Below are 21,905 nucleotides of genomic sequence, written 5' to 3'. Positions count from 1 at the left end.
ATTTCCTGCTGGTACTATGATGTCCTGTTGGTACTGGGGTGTTCTGCTGGTAGTGGGATTTCATGCTGGTACTGGGAGTTCCTACTGGCACTGAGATTTCCAACTGGTACTGGGATTTCCCGCTGGTACTATGATGTCCTGTTGGTACTGGGGTGTTCTGCTGGTACTGGGATGTCCTGCTGGTACTGGGAGTTCCTGCTGGTACTGGAATTTCTGGCTGATACTGGGATGTCCTGCTGGTACTGGGAATTCCTGCTGTTATTGGGATTTCCTGCTGAACTGGGATGTTCTGCTGGTACTGGGATTTCCTGCTGAACTGAGATTTCCTGCTGAACTGGGATTTCTAGCTGGTACTGGGATTTCCTACTGAACTGGGATGTCCTGTTGGTACTGGGATTCCTGCTGGTACTAGGGTGTCTTGCTGGTACTACATTAGGGTTAGCGTTAGGGTTAGGGCTGGAGGAAATTACAGAGATAGGGAGGGGGCGAGGCCATGGAGGGATTTGAACACAAGGATGAGAATTTTAAAATCGAGTCATTGCCAATGTAGATCAGCTAGCACAGGGGGTGATGGGTGAACAGGACTTGGTGCGAGTTTTGATACGGGCAGCAGAGTTTTGGATGAGCTTGTTTACGGGGGATGGAAGATTGGAGGCCGGCCAGGAAAGTGTTGGAATAGTCAAGTCTCGAGGTAACAACCGTTCATGACCTCAGGATGTCCCAAAGCATTTTACTTACTAGACATAAAGTGGGTGCTCAGTTATCTGGTCAGGGTTACAGTGTTAACTCACCGCTATTTATTATCCTAGTTCGTAATGGAACCCCCTCAACCATGTGAAGAATTAGTATGTATCCAATGAGTGAGCTTTAGCCCATTTTGCCTTGAGTCCAAACCATGAGGTAGTGACTTGTCAGTTGTAGGTTAAGGAGAAGGTGCGAGCAAAGGGGACTCACCTGTCCATGTTGTCTATATAGAGGCTTAATAATTCTAGTGAAGGAGTACATTAAAGCAAGGTCAGAGAGTCTAGACACATGCGGAAGGGAGAGAGTCATTACCATATCCACTTTACAATGGCATTCCATTGGCAGCCCGCCCACATTTAACTGACTTGCTGTGGATTAGACTTGGGAATGTACCTCGTTGACTTAGCACCGAATTAGAGTGGAGGCGATTTACATGATAACAGGTGACAACTGAGGCGAGGGCATCTTATGCGCTGTTATCTGAAATTACGGTAACATCTGGTATATAAACCACACCATCTCAGCATCCTCCTATAGTGAGGTTGCACTATATTTTCAGCATCCTTACCATGCTAACGTTTTAGTGTCGGCTGTGGCTCAATGGGTGGCACCCTTGCTTCTGACTCAGAAGGTCGTGAGGTCAAGTCCCACTCCAGAGGCTCGAGCACAAAGATCCAGGCTGACGCTCCCAGTGCAGTGCTGAGGGAGAGCCGCACTGTCAGAGGTGCCGTCTTTCGGATGAGACGTTAAACCGAGGCCCCGTCTGCTCTCTCAGGTGGATGTAAAAGATCCCATGGCACTATTTCGATAGAAGAGCAGGGGAGTTCTCCCCGGTGTCCTGGGGCCAATATTTATCCCTCAATCAACATCACAAACACAGGTTATTTGGTCATTATCACATTGCTGTTTGTGGGAGCTTGCTGTGCGCAAATAGGCTGCCGCATTTCCTACATTACAACAGAGGCTACACTTCAAAAGTGCTGCATTGTCCTGCTTTGGAACATCCTGAGATCGTGAAAGGTGCTATATAAATGCAAGTTCTTTCATTTTTCCCTTTGTGCCTGTCTATACGTGTGCGTGTCTGCACATGTCTGTCCACGCATGTGACCATATGTGTGAAGGTAAAAGAGGCAACATGCGTACTTGATGAATTATGTTGGAATAGCAACGGGTGAAATTAATGTTGAATGTTTAAATGTCTTAATCTAAATGTACACTCTCGGGAGCCACAAGCCTACATTTTGTTGTACTGCACTTGTGCACTAACAATGACAATAAAAGTTGATTTGATTTGAACAGATTTGAACAGATTGGGAGGTTTTAATAGACTCAATGATCAACCAATCCAACCAGAGCAGCGATGGTATGTTGAGCTACAGCCAGAAGAGTAGAATAGAAGTCAGAGAAAGTCATGATCAAACTGTACAGAGAGCTGGTCAGTCCCACCTTGATCATTGTGTCCAGTTCTGGTCAGTCCCACCTTGAGCATTGTGTCCAGTTCTGGTCAGACCCACCTTGAGCACTGTGTCCAGTTTTGGTCAGACCCACCTTGAGCACTGTGTCCAGTTCTGGTCAGACCCACCTTGAGCACTGTGTCCAGTTCTGGTCAGTCCCACCTTGAGCATTGTGTCCAGTTCTGGTCAGTCCCACCTTAAGCACTGTGTCCAGTTCTGGTCAGACCCACCTTGAGCACTGTGTCCAGTTCTGGTCAGTCCCACCTTGAGCACTGTGTCCAGTTCTGGTCAGACCCACCTTGAGCACTGTGTCCAGTTCTGGTCAGACCCACCTTGAGCACTGTGTCCAGTTCTGGTCAGACCCACCTTGAGCACGGTGTCCAGTTCTGGTCAGACCACACCTTGAGCACTGTGTCCAGTTCTGGTCAGACCGCACCTTGAGCACTGTGTCCAGTTCTGGTCAGACCACACCTTGAGCACTGTGTCCAGTTCTGGTCAGACCGCACCTTGAGCACTGTGTCCAGTTCTGGTCAGACCGCACCTTGAACACTGTGTCCAGTTCTGGTCAGACCCACCTTGAGCACTGTGTCCAGTTCTGGTCAGACTGAGGTCAGTAAACCCTTCACACAGGGAGTGACCAACACATAGAATTGATGCCTGGGATGTCTGGGGATCAGGGACGAAAACTCTGAAGCCATTTAAGAACAAATTGGATGCTGCTATGGGGAGACTATGTGGAGACTCTGGTATCTTTCTGAATGGAACAATTAAAGATGGGCCGAATGGTCTTCATCATTCACCAAGCATGCAGGTGCAGCAGGTGGTTAAGAAGGCAAATGGTATGTTGGCCTTCGTAGCGAAAGGGTTTGAGTACAGGAACAAGGATGTCTCGCTGCAGTTGTACAGGGCTTGGTGAGACCACAGCTTGAGTATTGTGTGCAGTTTTGGTTGCCTTATCTGAGGAAGGATGTTCTTGCCATGGAGGGAGTTCAGCGAAGATTCACCAGACTGATACCTGGGATGGCAGGAATGACGTATGAGAAGAGATTGGGACGATTGAGCTTGTACTCGCTGGAGTTTAGAAGAATGAGAGGGGATCTCATTGAAACTTATAAAATTCTAAAATTCTAACAGGACTGGACAGACTAGATGCAGGAAGGCTGTTCCCGATGGCGGGGTAGTCCAGAACCAGGGGTCACAGTCTAAGGATAAGGGGTAAGCCATTTAGGACTGAGATGAGGAGGAATTTCTTCACCCAGAGAGTGGTGAACCTGTGGAATTCTCTACCACAGAAGGCAGTTGAGGCCAATTCATTAAATATATTCAAGAAGGAGTTAGATATATTTCTTAAGGCTAAAGAGGTCAAGGGATATGGGGAGAAGGCAGGGACAGGGTACTGAGTTTGGATGATCAGCCATGATCGCATTGAATGGCGGAGCATGCTCGAGGGGTCGAATGGCCTACTCCTGCTCCTATCTTCTATGTTTCTTTGTAGTCTGGGGCCTCTGCACAAAGATGGAGAGACTGGTGTGTAATCCCAATACACTCTGGAGCCGCAAACGGGGTGCCAAGCTCGCCTGGGCGCCGGAATTGGCGCAGCGATCGGAGCAGTTGCGACTGCCAGAAATTCAGCTTGAGTGCCCCAAGAGGGAGACGGGGCGAGACTCGAGGCACTCCGCGTCCCTCTTAGGGCGCTGAAACTGAATATCGCAGCGCAACGTGCCACAGCGCCACACGCTGCGGCACGGCGCGCTGCGGTACTGCAGGCCTTCCTCCCATTCTTAAGGGGGAGGGGCCTACACCAGCGCGATTGGAGATCGCGAGTGCCGGCAAAAGAGCCCGGCACCGAGGAGAAGTGCCGGGCTCTCGGAAAACAGCCGGCACTGCCGCGGGGGGAGATCAGGAGGCCGGGGACGGAGGTGCTGGCAGGCGGCCGCCGAAAAAAACAGCCGCCCCGCACCTCCACCTTAATTTGTGCCACTGCCGCCACAGGTAGGCCCCGTGAACCGGGCGCGATTTGCGAACGGCGCTACAGAGGCGGGCGCTACCGAATATCGAGATCGGGGCGGTAGCGGGGCGCTGCGCACACCGGTGACGTCATCGGTGGCGGCACAGCGCAACAGGCTAACGCCACCATTAGCGCCCCAGCTAAATTTCGCGGGAGGCGTGGCCAGTGGCGCTAAAGCCACTGAGTGCCCTCTTTAGGCGCTAACTGGTGGTGCAGTCCACCGAATTTCTAGGCCTCTGTCTCTGTAAATAGGCTGACATACCAGTATTACCAAAGGTTTTTTTTTTGAAACCTCTGGCATTTCCAGGAAGTCAACGGAAATCACCTTTGGGAAGGAAAAGGAATAACAAAACATCAGCAGCATTCCTATATTCCCACATCAGGCAACACTCAGCGGCCATTACATTAACACCGCAAACAACAGCTCAGAGCCCGGGACATGCCTCAGTGTATTACTGAATCAAACTTGGGAGTCAAGGATTGAGGAGCTGGCCATTTTAACGGTCCTCCCATTAAATAGTTTTTTGTGCGGAATAGTTGGTGGTATCTCTAAACCGCTGTTGGGTCTGCCAAGTGTTGCGGAGTGTTGCCTGACTCTTGTTGTCCGTGGGGTTGTTGCTGGGAAGTAGGCACTGGGAGTTCTCAGTCTCTAATCTCTGGTGACAGCTGGCTGACACACAGCAGGAACCGTGTCAAACTGCCGCAGGTCCGGCCAAACACGCCCGGCAAACACTCCTGGCACAAGTTTACTCGAGTCACGCTTACGGGAAGGAGTGCAATTAATTTTCTTACGCCGGCTGCAGGGAGAGGGCTAATTCAGGGTGAGGTGTCAGGTTTTGTAAGTGTTCCAGTCAATGTTTCTATCCTTTTCAGAGTTTGATGGGAAGTCACCCTCGCACTTCAAGCACCTGGTCTAGGGCTCGTCCTCCGTTGTGACATTCTGTCTTTCCTTTGGGTCCCCATTGGAAACGTTCTCTCTTTAAAGGGGTCCTATTGTCACTGTTCCCTTTGTAAAGGGGCTCCGATTCTCTTGAAGGAGTTTTGAGAAAGAAAGAACTTGCATTTCTATAGCGCCTTCCGCATCCTTGGGAGCTCACTAAGTGCTTTACAGCCAATGAAGTACTTTTTGAAGTGTAGTCACTGTTGTAATGTGGGAAACGCGGCAGCCAATTTGTGCACAGCAAGCTCCCACAAACAGCAATGTGATAATGACCTGATCATCTGTATTAGTGATGTTGATTGAGGGATAAATATTTGCCCCGGGACACCGGGGAGAAATCCATTACTCTTGTTTGAAATAGTGGCCGTGGGATCTTTTACATCCGCGTGAGAGGCCTTGGTTTAATGTCTCCGACAGTGCGGCGCTCCCTCAGTACCGCACTGGGAGTGTCAGCCTGGATTTTGAGCTCAAGTCTCTGGAGTGGGACTGTGAACCCACGACCTCCTGAGGTGAGAGCGCTGCCCACTGGGCCACAGCGAGGCACACGAGGTCTCGCCGGTGCCCCTAAACACCTTGGGCACTTCCTGTCTCATATTATAAGAACATAAGAAACAGGAGCAGGAGTCGGCCAATCGGCCCCTCGAGCCTGCTCCGCCATTCAATAAGATCATGGCCGATCCAATCTTGGCCTCAACACCACTTCCCGCTCTCTCCCCATACCCCTCCACTCCCCTGTAGTTCAAATATCTGTCAATCTCCGCCTTGAACACGTTCACTGACTCCGCCTCCACGGCTCTCCGGGGTAGAGAATTCCAAAGATTCACGACCCTCTGAGAGAAGAAATTCCTCCTCATCTCAGTCTTAAATGGGCGGCCCTTTATTCTGAAACTATGCCCCCGAGTTCTAGATTCCCCCACAAGGGGAAACATCCTCAGCATCTACCCTGTCAATCCCCCTCAGAATCTTATGTTTCAATAAGATCACCTCTCATTCTTCTAAACTTCAATGAGTATAAGCCCAACCTGCTCGACCTTTCGTCATACGTCAACCCCCTCATCTCAGGAATCGACCTCGTGAACCTTCTCTGAACTGCCTCCAATGCAAGTATATCCTTCCTTAAATAAGGAAACCAAAACTGTACGCAGTGCTCCAGGTGCGGTCTCACCAGCGCCCTGTAAAGTTGCATCAAAACCTCCCTACTTTTATATTCCATCCCCCTTGCAATAAAGGCCAACATTCCATTAGCCTTCCTAATTATTTGCTGTACCTGCTAACTTTTTGTGTTTCATGTACAAGGACCCCCCGATCCCTCTGTACCGCAGCATTTTGTAGCATTATGGGATGACTGGGAGATAAAGAGGCAAATCTTTGGCTGATCTGTCACTGCATCCTTTCTAGCTGTCTCGCTGGATGCCCTCAACCTTTGGGCTCTACGTGAAAAGACAATGTCACAGGATTAAAAATTCATCAGATCTCCCTTCCCTCAGCCGTGACCATATTTCATTCCAAAGAATCAGCAGAGGAGTTTGGATTGTGGGTGAATCATCTGTTTGGATGTAAACCTGACACTCGGGGCTTTATGACTTTGCAACGTCCAACATCTGAGTCGAATGTTTCTTTTAATGATGACTGTGTAAGAAACTGAAGTAGATCTTTACTGTTACAGCCCTTCATATTTTAGTCCAGTTATAAGTGGACAATGAATATTCTACCACGCGTTGTGCAATTGGCTTCTGTATCGAGTTACGCTACGTTACGTGTCGTTAGTATTTTTATACAGCGAATGACGCGGTGCATTGTATCGTGTTACAGCAGAACACATTGAGCCCATGGCTTCCAGCTCCCGAACCCTGTTAATAATTAATGCGCCGCAGGTTTGTCCACTTATCCTCCCGCAATGACGCTCCAGCGGAGCATCGGCCCAAATACCCAGGAGGGTATTCTACGTGTTCCTTTTCCTAGGATGACATTCCCAGTGCTTCTTTCAAGGACAGAATTCTCAGTGTCTCCTTCCTGGGATAGTATTCCCAGTGCCTTCTTTTTCTGAAACACAATGTACTGTACTTCCTCTCCGGGAGAAAATTGTCTGTGTTCCTTTCCCGGGATGGTATTCCAATGTCTCTTTCCTGGGAGGGTATTCCAATGTCTCTTTCCTGGGAGGGTATTCCAATGTCTCTTTCCTGGGAGGGTATTCCAATGTCTCTTTCCTGGGATGGTATTCCAATGTCTCTTTCCTGGGAGGGTATTCCAATGTCTCTTTCCTGGGAGGGTATTCCAATGTCTCTTTCCTGGGAGGGTATTCCAATGTCTCTTTCCTGGGATGGTATTCCAATGTCTCTTTCCTGGGATGGTATTCCAATGTCTCTTTCCTGGGAGGGTATTCCAATGTCTCTTTCCTGGGAGGGTATTCCAATGTCTCTTTCCTGGGAGGGTATTCCAATGTCTCTTTCCCGGGATGGTATTCCAATGTCTCTTTCCTGGGAGGGTATTCCAATGTCTCTTTCCTGGGAGGGTATTCCAATGTCTCTTTCCTGGGAGGGTATTCCAATGTCTCTTTCCTGGGATGGTATTCCAATGTCTCTTTCCTGGGAGGGTATTCCAATGTCTCTTTCCTGGGAGGGTATTCCAATGTCTCTTTCCTGGGAGGGTATTCCAATGTCTCTTTCCTGGGAGGGTATTCCAATGTCTCTTTCCTGGGAGGGTATTCCAATGTCTCTTTCCTGGGAGGGTATTCCAATGTCTCTTTCCTGGGAGGGTATTCCAATGTCTCTTTCCTGGGATGGTATTCCAATGTCTCTTTCCTGGGAGGGTATTCCAATGTCTCTTTCCTGGGAGGGTATTCCAATGTCTCTTTCCTGGGAGGGTATTCCAATGTCTCTTTCCTGGGATGGTATTCCAATGTCTCTTTCCTGGGAGGGTATTCCAATGTCTCTTTCCTGGGAGGGTATTCCAATGTCTCTTTCCTGGGAGGGTATTCCAATGTCTCTTTCCTGGGATGGTATTCCAATGTCTCTTTCCTGGGAGGGTATTCCAATGTCTCTTTCCTGGGAGGGTATTCCAATGTCTCTTTCCTGGGAGGGTATTCCAATGTCTCTTTCCTGGGAGGGTATTCCAATGTCTCTTTCATGGGAGGGTATTCCAATGTCTCTTTCCTGGGAGGGTATTCCAATGTCTCTTTCCTGGGAGGGTATTCCAATGTCTCTTTCCTGGGAGGGTATTCCAATGTCTCTTTCCTGGGAGGGTATTCCAATGTCTCTTTCCTGGGATGGTATTCCAATGTCTCTTTCCTGGGAGGGTATTCCAATGTCTCTTTCCTGGGAGGGTATTCCAATGTCTCTTTCCTGGGAGGGTATTCCAATGTCTCTTTCCTGGGAGGGTATTCCAATGTCTCTTTCCTGGGAGGGTATTCCAATGTCTCTTTCCTGGGATGGTATTCCAATGTCTCTTTCCTGGGAGGGTATTCCAATGTCTCTTTCCTGGGAGGGTATTCCAATGTCTCTTTCCTGGGAGGGTATTCCAATGTCTCTTTCCTGGGATGGTATTCCAATGTCTCTTTCCTGGGAGGGTATTCCAATGTCTCTTTCCTGGGAGGGTATTCCAATGTCTCTTTCCTGGGAGGGTATTCCAATGTCTCTTTCCTGGGATGGTATTCCAATGTCTCTTTCCTGGGAGGGTATTCCAATGTCTCTTTCCTGGGAGGGTATTCCAATGTCTCTTTCCTGGGAGGGTATTCCAATGTCTCTTTCCTGGGAGGGTATTCCAATGTCTCTTTCCTGGGAGGGTATTCCAATGTCTCTTTCCTGGGAGGGTATTCCAATGTCTCTTTCCTGGGAGGGTATTCCAATGTCTCTTTCCTGGGAGGGTATTCCAATGTCTCTTTCCTGGGAGGGTATTCCAATGTCTCTTTCCTGGGAGGGTATTCCAATGTCTCTTTCCTGGGAGGGTATTCCAATGTCTCTTTCCTGGGAGGGTATTCCAATGTCTCTTTTCTGGGAGGGTATTCCAATGTCTCTTTCCCGGGAGGGTATTCCAATGTCTCTTTCCTGGGAGGGTATTCCAATGTCTCTTTCCTGGGAGGGTATTCCAATGTCTCTTTCCTGGGAGGGTATTCCAATGTCTCTTTCCTGGGAGGGTATTCCAATGTCTCTTTCCCGGGAGGGTATTCCAATGTCTCTTTCCTGGGAGGGTATTCCAATGTCTCTTTTCTGGGAGGGTATTCCAATGTCTCTTTCCTGGGAGGGTATTCCAATGTCTCTTTCCTGGGAGGGTATTCCAATGTCTCTTTCCTGGGAGGGTATTCCAATGTCTCTTTCCTGGGAGGGTATTCCAATGTCTCTTTCCTGGGAGGGTATTCCAATGTCTCTTTCCTGGGAGGGTATTCCAATGTCTCTTTCCTGGGAGGGTATTCCAATGTCTCTTTCCCGGGAGGGTATTCCAATGTCTCTTTTCTGGGAGGGTATTCCAATGTCTCTTTCCTGGGAGGGTATTCCAATGTCTCTTTCCTGGGAGGGTATTCCAATGTCTCTTTCCTGGGAGGGTATTCCAATGTCTCTTTCCTGGGAGGGTATTCCAATGTCTCTTTCCTGGGAGGGTATTCCAATGTCTCTTTCCTGGGAGGGTATTCCAATGTCTCTTTCCTGGGAGGGTATTCCAATGTCTCTTTCCTGGGAGGGTATTCCAATGTCTCTTTCCTGGGAGGGTATTCCAATGTCTCTTTCCTGGGATGGTATTCCAATGTCTCTTTCCTGGGAGGGTATTCCAATGTCTCTTTCCTGGGAGGGTATTCCAATGTCTCTTTCCTGGGAGGGTATTCCAATGTCTCTTTCCTGGGAGGGTATTCCAATGTCTCTTTCCTGGGAGGGTATTCCAATGTCTCTTTCCCGGGAGGGTATTCCAATGTCTCTTTCCTGGGAGGGTATTCCAATGTCTCTTTCCTGGGAGGGTATTCCAATGTCTCTTTCCCGGGAGGGTATTCCAATGTCTCTTTCCTGGGAGGGTATTCCAATGTCTCTTTCCCGGGAGGGTATTCCAATGTCTCTTTCCTGGGAGGGTATTCCAATGTCTCTTTCCTGGGAGGGTATTCCAATGTCTCTTTCCTGGGAGGGTATTCCAATGTCTCTTTCCTGGGAGGGTATTCCAATGTCTCTTTCCTGGGAGGGTATTCCAATGCCCCTTTCCCGGTAATCCTGGTACTCCATAAACTCCCATGTGTCTTTCCTGGGAGGGTATTCCAATGTCTCTTTCCCGGTAATCCTGGTACTCCATAAACTCCCATGTGTCTTTCCCGGGATGGTATTCCAATGCCCCTTTCCTGGTATTCCCATGTGTCTTTCCCGGGATGGTATTCCAATGCCCCTTTCCCGGTATTCCCATGTGTCTTTCCCGGGATGGTATTCCAATGCCCCTTTCCTGGTATTCCCATGAGTCTTTCCTGGGAGGGTATTCCAATGTCTCTTTTCTGGGATGGTATTCCAATGCCCCTTTCCCGGTAATCCTGGTACTCCATAAACTCCCATGTGTCTTTCCTGGGAGGGTATTCCAATGTCTCTTTCCCGGTAATCCTGGTACTCCATAAACTCCCATGTGTCTTTCCTGGGATTGTATTCCCATGTCTCTTTTCTGGGAGGGTATTCCAATGTCTCTTTCCTGGGATGGTATTCCAATGTCTCTTTCCTGGGATTGTATTCCCATGTCTCTTTTCTGGGAGGGTATTCCAATGTCTCTTTTCTGGGAGGGTATTCCAATGTCTCTTTCCTGGGATGGTATTCCAATGTCTCTTTTCTGGGAGGGTATTCCAATGTCTCTTTTCTGGGATGGTATTCCAATGTCTCTTTCCCGGGATGGTATTCCAATGCCCCTTTCCCGGTAATCCTGGTACTCCATAAACTCCCATGTGTCTTTCCTGGGATTGTATTCCCATGTGTCTTTCCTGGTATTCCCATGTGTCTTTCCCGGGATGGTATTCCAATGCCCCTTTCCTGGTATTCCCATGTGTCTTTCCCGGGATGGTATTCCAATGCCCCTTTCCCGGTATTCCCATGTGTCTTTCCCGGGATGGTATTCCAATGCCCCTTTCCTGGTATTCCCATGAGTCTTTCCTGGGATGGTATTCCAATGCCCCTTTCCTGGTATTCCCATGTGTTTTTCCTGGGATGGTATTCCAATGCCCCTTTCCTGGTATTCCCATGTGTCTTTCCCGGGATGGTATTCCAATGCCCCTTTCCTGGTATTCCCATGTGTCTTTCCTGGGATGGTATTCCAATGCCCCTTTCCTGGTATTCCCATGTGTCTTTCCTGGGATGGTATTCCAAGGCCCCTTTCCTGGTATTCCCAAGTGTCTTTCCTGGGATGGAATAATGCCCCTTTCCTGGTATTCCCAAGTGTCTTTCCTGGGATGGTATTCCAATGCCCCTTTCCTGATATTCCCATGTGTCTTTCCTGGGATGGTATTCCAATGCCCCTTTCCTGATATTCCCATGTGTCTTTCCTGGGATGGTATTCCAATGCCCCTTTCCTGGTATTCCCATGTGTCTTTCCTGGGATGGTATTCCAATGCCCCTTTCCTGGTATTCCCATGTGTCTTTCCCGGGATGGTATTCCAATTCCCTTTTCCTGGTATTCCCATGTGTCTTTCCTGGGATGGTATTCCAATGCCCCTTTCCTGGTATTCCCAAATGTCTTTCCTGGGATGGTATTCCAATGCCCCTTTCCTGATATTCCCATGTGTCTTTCCTGGGATGGTATTCCAATGCCTCTTTCCTTTTATTCCCAAGTGTCTTTCCTGGGAGGGTATTCCAATGCCCAATTCCTGGTATTCCCATGTGTCTTTCCTGGGATGGTATTCCAATGCCCCTTTCCTGGTATTCCCATGTGTCTTTCCTGGGATGGTATTCCAATGCCTCTTTCCTGGTATTCCCAAGTGTCTTTCCTGGGATGGTATTCCAATGCCCCATACCTGGTATTCCCATGTGTCTTTCCTGGGATGGTATTCCAATGCCCCATTCCTGGTATTCCCATGTATCTTTCCTGGGATGGTATTCCAATGCCCCTTTCCTGGTATTCCCATGTATCTTTCCTGGGATGTTATTCCAATGCCCCTTTCCTGGTATTCCCATGCATCTTTCCTGGGATGGTATTCCAATGCCCCTTTCCTGGTATTCCCATGTGGCTTTCCTGGGGTGGTATTCCAATGCCCCTTTCCTGGTATTCCCATGTGTCTTTCCTGGGATGGTATTCCAATGCCCCTTTCCTGGTATTCTCATGTATCTTTCCTGGGATGGTATTCCACTGCCCCTTTCCTGGTATTCCCATGTGTCTTTCCTGGGATGGTATTCCAATGCCTCTTTCCTGGTATTCCCATGTGTCTTTCCTGGGGATGGTATTCCAATGCCCCTTTCCTGGTATTCCCATGTGTTTTTCCTGGGATGGTATTCCAATGCCCCTTTTCTGCTATTCCGGTGCCCCTTTCCTCTGATGGCAATTTGCACAGAGAAAAGCCCCCCAGCCAGCAATGGGATGAATGAACTTGTTGAGCGAGGAAGGAATGTCGGCCAAGGGAACCCCCTGCTGTTCTTCTTATTTTCTTTCTTTCTGTGTTTATTGCCCTCCCTAGTAACCCTGGGGATATTAAGCGTCCACTCGAGCCCTGGGTGGGCCAGGCTGGGTACGGACGGCAGGTCCCCGGCGCTGAAGGGCATCAGTGAACCAGTTGGGATTTTGCAACAATCCAGCAGCTTTCACGGTCAGTTTTCTGGTGCCGGCCCACATTAGAATTACAGAGAATTCACAGCACAGAAACAGGCCATTTGCCCAACTGGTCCGTGCCGGTGTTGGTTTAACGCCAGCGCTGCCATTTTTCTCCGCGACGCTGGAACTAACGCCCTGTGTTAACCTCGCACATGCGTTCAGCAGCTGCCAAAAAAAACCCTACCGGCGGTCTGGAGGTCCCGCGCAGGCTGCTCATTGGGTTTACAATGCAATTCGCGAAAATCTGAATGGGCCGCGCCGCCAGTTAAAGGGACCGCGCTCCCAAAAAATAATTACAGGGAATATCGGACATGATGCTTACATTCTGCGCCAGTCCGCTGTTCCCTCAGTCTATGAGCCACCAGGACAAACCAGAGGGTGGCTACTGGGCGACAAGGGCTATCCGCTGACCGCCCGGCTCATGACCCCACTGCACAACCCACACACACGTGGGCAGCATGCGTACAATGAGGGCCACGCTGCCGCACGGAATCTGATCGAGCAGATCATTGGTGTCCTTAAACAAGACTTCCGCTGTTCTGGAGTAGGCACCAGAGCGCTTCTCAAGATTCATCGTGGTCTGCTGCACGCTCCACAACCTCGCCATCATGAGGGCACAGCCCTTGCCGCCAGGCATACGGTGACCAGCTGAGGAGAAGGAGGAGGAGGAAGAGGAGAAGGAAGAGGAGGCGGAGGAGGAGGAAGAGGAGGAGGAGGAAGAGGAGGAGGAGGAGGAGGAGGAGGAGGAAGAGGAGGAGAAGGAAGAGGAGGCGGAGGAAGAGGAGAAGGAAGAGGAGGAGGAGGAGGAGGAGGAGGAAGAGGAGGAGAAGGAAGAGGAGGCGGAGGAAGAGGAGAAGGAAGAGGAGAAGGAAGAGGAGGGAGAAGGAAGAGGAGAAGGAAGAGGAGGAAGAGGAGAAGGAATAGGAGGAGGAGGATGAAGAGGAGAAGGAAGAGGAGGAGGAAGAGGAGGAGGAAAAGGAGGAGGAGGAAGAGGAGGAGGAGGAAGAGGAGAAGGAGGAAGAGGAGAAGGAGGAAGAGGAGAAGGAGGAAGAGGAGGAGGAGGAGGAAGAGGTGAAGGAAGAAGAGCAGGAAGAGGCGAGGAGGAAGCTGAAGAGGCTGAAGCAGAAGAGAGGAGGCAACCCAGACAGCCCCTTTCTGCCCGGGCTGTCCATGATCGACTCATCCAACTGCAGTACGAGTGAAATTAACCCCAATTCCCCATTCAACAATAGTCCCACACCTTACTTTCCCTCTGTTACTGACCATCGCAGCGTCCTCTTGACCACAATGCTGAACTAAAAAGAAACATTCCAATCCAACTTTATCCATCAATCCACCCAATATAACCTAACAAAGTCAACTAATCACCCTTGTTCATTCCCCTAGTGCCTGTCTTCTGTGTGCCTTTGTCTATCCTAGTGATGTCACGCAGTGCTACCCCAGTGACTGCAGCATGGCTGGTGGAAGGCTGCTGACTTTCAGTGGGGGAGACTGCAGGTGGCCTTGTAGGATGACCTCGAGCAGCTCTGGGCCTAGAAGGCCCGGCTATGGACTGCACCACCTCAGCATGGGCGGCAACAGTCTGGGCTGGCTGGCTGACAGGCAACAGCAAGGGCACTGGTGGAGTGGTAGGAGGACGAATGCTGTCATCCTGAGAGAGGACAGCAGAGTCGTCCTCCATGGAGCCACTGCCTCTCCCCCGTGGCGGTGCCTCAGCAATCCTCGCCATCTATTGGAGGACCGATCGCTGGACTGCTGTGACACCCTGCAAGCCCCTTTCCACACTGGTAAACTCAGCCATGAGGGCAGCAGTCTGAGCTTCCACTGCAGCACTCAGACGTTGAGTGGCTTCTGCTTGTGCTGCAATGGAAGCTGAGACAATCAACCATCAGACGCTGCATCATGGCTGGGTCCACAAGTGCACTAATGAATCTGCCCACCACTTCCATGCTGGAAAGGCTGGGCTCCAAGCACTGTACAAAGCCCCGTGTAAGGTTGGTGCCGGACTCCTCCGTCCTCCTTGACATTGCGCTCAGGCTTTCTGGCAGGCCTGCCAATGCACCAAGCATTTCACTGTGCAGACCCATCAGTGTTCTTCTACTGTAGGCCGCCCCATCGAAGTCCTCATCTGAGTCGTGTGCAGCAGAACTCGTGAGCAACCTCGCCCTCCGGGGAGCTGGCACCTGCTCTACCCTTTCCCCCTGCCCTGGCTGCAGCCCACTTGTGCCCAGTGACTCACCACGTGCAGATCCCGCCTCTATACTACCCTCTCAACTCCGCACAGTGCCAGTATCTGAGCCGGTGACTGCGAGTGTCAGATTGAGTGACGGTGTTTCTTCTTCATCTTCACTCTCCTCGTCCTGTTCTTCTATAACCATGGGCTGGGCAGGTTGGATTCCTTGGGTATCTGAAATGAGAACAGCACAAGTGTCGGGTTGTGGTGAGGGGACAGGGGGAAAGCAAGAGATGCGTGCTCACACTATCTGCAGATTGTAAATCAGAAGAGATTGTGGGATGAGGGGGAAGTGGGATGTGAGAAGGAGGATACCGGCATCTTGTATCTTTCAGCCCCGCCGCTGGTTACAGGCTCAGCCACACCCCTCCCAAAAATGGGCAGCACCGTCTCCTCCATGGGGGTGAGGTGATGCAGGCGAGCCTGTCCCCCGCCAGTTAGGTTCTTCTGCCTCCGGTTATGCGCCACCTTTTCCTGCAAGAGAACGGGAAGTGTGTCAGTGAGTGTGGAGCAATGTGTTTGGGTGAAGTGTGTCAGTGAGTGTGGTGCAGTGTGTTTGGGTGAAGTGTGTCAGTGAGTGTGGTGCAATGTGTTTGGGTGAAGTGTGTCAGTGAGTGTGGAGCAATGTGTTTGGGTGAAGTGTGTCAGTGAGTGTGGTGCAATGTGTTTGGGTGATGAGTGTGTCAGTGAGTGTGGTGCAATGTGTTTGGGTGAAGCGTGTCAGTGAGTGTGGTGCAATGTGTTTGGGTGAAGTGTGTCAGTGAGTGTGGTGCAATGTGTTTGGGTGAAGTGTGTCAGTGAGTGTGGTGCAGTGTGTTTGGGTGAAGTGTGTCAGTGAGTGTGGTGCAATGTGTTTGGGTGAAGTGTGTCAGTGAGTGTGGTGCAATGTGTTTGGGTGAAGTGTGTCAGTGAGTGTGGTGCAATGTGTTTGGGTGATGTGTGTCAGTGAGTGTGGTGCAGTGTGTTTGGGTGAAGTGTGTCAGTGAGTGTGGAGCAATGTGTTTGGGTGAAGTGTGTCAGTGAGTGTGGTGCAATGTGTTTGGGTGAAGTGTGTCAGTGAGTGTGGTGCAATGTGTTTGGGTGAAGTGTGTCAGTGAGTGTGGTGCAATGTGTGGGTGAAGTGTGTCAGTGAGTGTGGTGCAATGTGTTTGGGTGAAGTGTGTCAGTGAGTGTCGTGCAATGTGTTTGGGTGAAGTGTGTCAGTGAGTGTGGTGCAGTGTGTTTGGGTGAAGTGTGTCAGTGAATGTGGAGCAATGTGTTTGGGTGAAGTGTGTCAGTGAGTGTGGTGCAATGTGTTTGGGTGAAGTGTGTCAGTGAGTGTCGTGCAATGTGTTTGGGTGAAGTGTGTCAGTGAGTGTGGTGCAATGTGTTTGGGTGAAGTGTGTCAGTGAGTGTGGTGCAGTGTGTTTGGGTGAAGTGTGTCAGAGTGTGGTGCAATGTGTTTGGGTGAAGTGTGTCAGTGAGTGTGGTGCAATGTGTTTGGGTGCAGTGTGTCAGTGAGTGTGGAGCAATGTGTTTGGGTGAAGTGTGTCAGTGAGTGTGGTGCAATGTGTTTGGGTGAAGTGTGTCAGTGAGTGTGGTGCAATGTGTTTGGGTGAAGTGTGTCAGTGAGTGTGGTGCAGTGTGTTTGGGTGAAGTGTGTCAGTGAGTGTGGTGCAATGTGTTTGGGTGAAGTGTGTCAGTGAGTGTGGTGCAATGTGTTTGGGTGAAGTGTGTCAGTGAGTGTGGTGCAATGTGTTTGGGTGAAGTGTGTCAGTGAGTGTTGTTAAGTCTGTGTGTTCTAGTTGTAATTACTAACACAGACTACAAGATTAAAGTTCAACAGGTCTTTACTGGTTGGAGGTCAGGACTATACTAAAATACAATATTACTACACAGTGCTTATATACCGGTGTGGTCACCACCGGTATTACGTATACAGCAGCCAGAGAAAGTAGTACACCTCTTAAGGTGGAACAGGCTTAAGTTCTCTTAAGGTGGAACAGGTTACATACACCACAATCCTCCCTTTTTAGCTTAACAGTCATATCCCCATTTAACATAACATAATAACATATATAACTTCAGGTATAAACAGTTCAAAGGTTCAGTCTCTCAGGAGGCCTTCTGATTCGGTTTGGATAACGCCTTTCAGTGGTCTCTGATTCCTGTTGCTGAGGTGACTCCTCTAGTTGGTCTACCATGCATTGGGTGTTATCATCCTCAGGTACATTTCCTGCCGAGGTAGATGCTTCAGGTTCATTAACGTCTTCCACAGTTGTCTCTGTCGCAACCATGGGTTCGACCCTTGCTCTCGATTCTACCAGTTGATCCGCATGACACCTTATCACATTGTTACCAATATCTACTGTGTACATTAGAGGTCCTTGTCTGGCCCGAATTGTTCCGGACTGCCATTTTTCGTTTCCATAGCCCCTTGCCAACACTAGTTGTCCTACATCGAAACTTCGAGTGGTCTTGTTATTAATATGCCGGAACTGTTTGTTTTCCACTTCCCTCCGCACATTTGGTTTTAACAAGTCCAACCTGGACCGCAACCTCCTGTTATAAAACATCATGGCAGGACTTTGGTTAGTCACTGCATGAGCGGCGTTTCGATATGCCATTAGGAAATTGTCCACCTTGTGCTGTAGCGGAATCTGATCATCGTTCATGGCCTTTATTGCCTTTTTGAATGTTTGGACAAATCTCTCGGCCAACCCGTTTGTCGCCGGATGATATGGGGCAGAGGTATAATGTTTCACCCCATTCTTCTTTAAGAATTTTTGGAATTCTTCCGACACGAACTCTGGTCCGTTGTCCGAACAGATCTGTTCTGGCAATCCGTTCCTTGCGAATATTGTTCTTAACACCGCAATTGTCTTTTCTGAAGTAGTGGTATTCATCTTGATCACTTCTGGCCATTTGGAATGTGCGTCCACCGCAATTAGGAACATGGAGTCCATGAATGGACCAGCAAAGTCAATATGTACGCGTTGCCATGGGGCTGAAGGCCATTCCCATGGGTGTAGTGGTGTGATCGGAGGTGCATTTTGCACTTTTTGGCACCCAGCGCAGCTTTTCGTCAACTCCTCTATCTGTTGGTCAATACCCGGCCACCATACATAAGCCCTAGCAAGACTTTTCATCTTAACTCCCCCCTTCATGCAGTTCTTTTAGAACTCTTTCCCTTAACTTGGGAGGAATAATCACTCTTGTCCCGTACATCAAAGTACCATGGCAGACGGACAGCTGGTCTCGCCTTGCCGAGAATGCCGGTAACAGAGGATCACCACGTGTTGGCCATCCTTTCACTGTCACCTCGTAGACTCTGGACAGTGTCGGGTCGTTCCTGGTTTCTCTTTCAATACTTGCATTGGTGACTGGTAAACACTCGATGATGGTCGAATGAAATAACTCAACAGGGTCAACTTTCGTCGTTTCTTCTTCTTCAGGTAGTGGCAGGCGCGACAGCCCATCAGCATTGCCATGCTGCTTCGTACCTTTGAATTCTATTTGATATTGATGTGCCCCTAGGAAAAGGGACCATCTCTGGAGACGCTGTGCTGTCATCACTGAAACACCCTTCTTAGGGTTAAAAATGGATACCAACGGCTGATGGTCTGTCAGAAGTGTGAATTTTTGGCCCTGCAGGTAATGATTAAACTTCTTCACTCCCCATACAAGGCTGAGAGCCTCCCTATCGATCTGCGCATAGTTGCGCTCAGCGGAGGTCAATGATCTGGATGCAAACGCGACTGGCCTTTCCGTGCCATTTGGCAACTTGTGTGAGAGTACTGCCCCAATACCATATGGAGAAGCATCACAAGCCAACCGAATAGGCAGTGTCGGGTTGAAGTGAGCCAACACTTCCTCTGAGGTGATCAATTCTTTGCTTTTGCGAAATGCCTTCTTACAGTTTTCGCTCCATTCCCATGGTACCCCCTTCTGTAAAAGAGCGTTTAGCGGGTGCAGTACCGTGGATAGATTTGGTAGAAATTTATGGTAATAGTTAATCAATCCTAGAAACGACCTCAACTGAGAGACATTATCCGGAGCGGGAGCCTTTACAACTGCCTCTATCTTGTCAGGAGACTTATGAAGCCCCTCCCGGTCAATGACATGACCACAGTACGAGATCCGCTTCTGGAAGAACTCACATTTCTGCCGATTAACTCTAAGTCCATACTCTTTCAGTCTGTTGAGCACCAGTTCCAAGTTTGCGAGGTGTTCTTCATCACCATCACCTGTAATCAGAGTATCGTCCAGGTAACATTGTGTGCCTGGAATTCCCTGTAATACCTGCTCCATGGCCCTCTGCCAAATTGCTGGAGCCGATGCCACTCCAAAAACCAGCCTATTGTACCGGTACAAACCTCGATGCGTGTTGATCGTGAGGTATTGGCGTGACTCTTCTTCAACCTCCATCTGCAAGTACACCTGCGCCAGTTCTATCTTGGTGAAGTGTTTCCCGCCAGACAACGAAGCAAAAATATCCTCAATCCACGGAAGCGGATACTGCACCGTGTGAAGCACCGGATTAACGGTGATTTTGAAATCTCCACAGATGCGAACCTTCCCTGGTTCTCCTGGCTTGTTGCTCGAAGGACGTTTCATAACGGGAACAATGGGCGTAGCCCACTCACTCCAATCTACCTTAGACAGTACACCTGAACGTTCTAGCGCTTCCAGTTCCGCTTCTACAGTAGGTCGTATTGCATAGGGTACCGGTCTGGCTTAAAAATTTTTTGGGTGTGCATGTTCATCAATCTTGATGTTTGCCGTAATTCCTCTCAGTGTTCCCAGTCCCTGCTGGAACACCTCTTTAGCATCATCCAATATTTTGGACAATCGTTTAGGTTTGACATCTGTTTCCCCGGAATCTACCGTTAGTGCCTTCAAGGAGTGCCAGTCCATATTCATTTTCCTAATCCACTCCCGTCCCAGTAGTGGTGGACCTCCTTCAGGTAGCACATATAAGTCCATTACTTGACTTTCTTTGCCCTTGTGGACCACTTTTGCCTCTATCTTTCCGATGGGGTACACTCTTTGCCCCGTGTATGTTTTCAATATAATCTCCGTATCCCGTAAGGGAATATGTTGGAATAACCTTTTGTAATCTTTCTTATTCATGACCGTCAATGCCGATCCAGTGTCCAATTCCATCTTTACTTGGACTCCTGCTATCTGAAGGGTGACCCAAATTGTCTGGAGATCTGCATCCTTACCAACGTTGTGTACTCTTAAGCTACCCAGTTCATTACTGCTAGCATCTGAATCTGACTTCTGTTCGGTCGAACTGTTCTTTGTCACCTTGTGTACCTTTATGTATTTTCCTTGCGGTGACTTTTTGTTGCTGGTCTTCTTTCCTGACCGGCATACTTTAGCTATGTGGCCAAGCCTGCCACACGTTCTGCATTCTTGGTTTTTAAACCAACACTGGTTCTGATCGTGTGTTGTCTTTCCACAACGATAACATTTTACAGTACTCAAACCCAATTTATTTGTACTGAGTTCCGGTGACCGTAGCTGCATTACTGCCGTGCCTCTCGCTGCGGCTTCGTGTGCTGCTGCCATAGTGACCGCTTTCTCAAGCGTCAGCTCATTCTCCTCGAGCAGTCGCTTTTGTGTATCTTCTTTTAATAAACCACACACAAATTTATCTCGTAGCGCCTCTGTCAGTCTCGTTCCAAACTGACAGTACTTTGCTAGCTTACGCAATTCCGTTAAATATTCAGCATTGCTTTCATCCTTCAGCTGCCTTCTGCTGTAAAATTTAAATCGTTCCGCTAGCATCAGCGGCGTGGGGTTTAGATGATTTTTCAGGACAGTAACAGTCTCCTCGAACGTCTTATCCACCGGTTCATCTGGTGATAAAAGGTGTTTCAATTGCCCGTATGTCTTCGCACCCATTAAGTTTAATAATGTTAGTGCTTTCTCTTCATCTGGAATTTTATTTGCTTTACAATAATTTTGTATGCGTTCTACATACATGGCCCAATCTTCGATGTCGCTATCAAAGGTATTAATGTTCCCATGTTTAGGCATCGTTGCAATTTAATTTATTTTTATTTTTATCCAAGATGACAGCTTCCCGCTCTTGTCTTCGTCCTCCGCCTACAAAATGGCGGTTTTCCCGTGCTTGGCGGTCTTCACCCATCCCCCGACGCTGTCTCCGCTTCACCGCGGCTCTCGCGCCTTCAGTTGCCCCAGACGCTGCGCCTTTTTAGCCCGAATGCGGCCCGGCCCTTATCACCAGCCGCGATCGATGTCCCCGCGCTGTGCCTTTCGGCCCGAATGCGGCCCGGCCCTTATCTCCGGTCGCGATCGATCTCACCGCCCTTATTCCTCCGTCTTCCCTCCCCGTCTGTACAGCCAACGCGGCCGACTTTCTGGTCGCGTCGCTGCCCGGCTTACCCACCACCGAGGAAGAAAGAAGATAGCTGACAGCCGCTGATGGAGGCTTCGAGTTCAGGATGTCTTCTGCACTCTGGTTTCTCGATGTCTGCCGCGCGCCGTGTCTTCCAGCAGGGTGATGAGGGTGGAAGCCTCTCTTCGACGTCCGTTCTGTGGACGAAGCCGCCGTGGATATAAACTGCCGCAGGGTAAGAATCGGACTCGTCGCCACTGTTAAGTCTGTGTGTTCTAGTTGTAATTACTAACACAGACTACAAGATTAAAGTTCAACAGGTCTTTACTGGTTGGAGGTCAGGACTATACTAAAATACAATGGCCTAGAAATTGAGTTTTGGCGCAGCCAGGGCTTTAGCGCCGGAAGTTAGTGCCGGAGCTAAGTCGCGC

Source organism: Somniosus microcephalus, chromosome 6, assembly GCF_052327205.1.
Source record: "Somniosus microcephalus isolate GS21.2 chromosome 6, FLI_Smic_1.0, whole genome shotgun sequence".
Classification (NCBI taxonomy): Eukaryota; Metazoa; Chordata; class Chondrichthyes; order Squaliformes; family Somniosidae; genus Somniosus; species Somniosus microcephalus.
The sequence above is the reverse complement of the archived record's forward strand: the minus strand, read 5'-3'. Positions refer to the sequence as shown.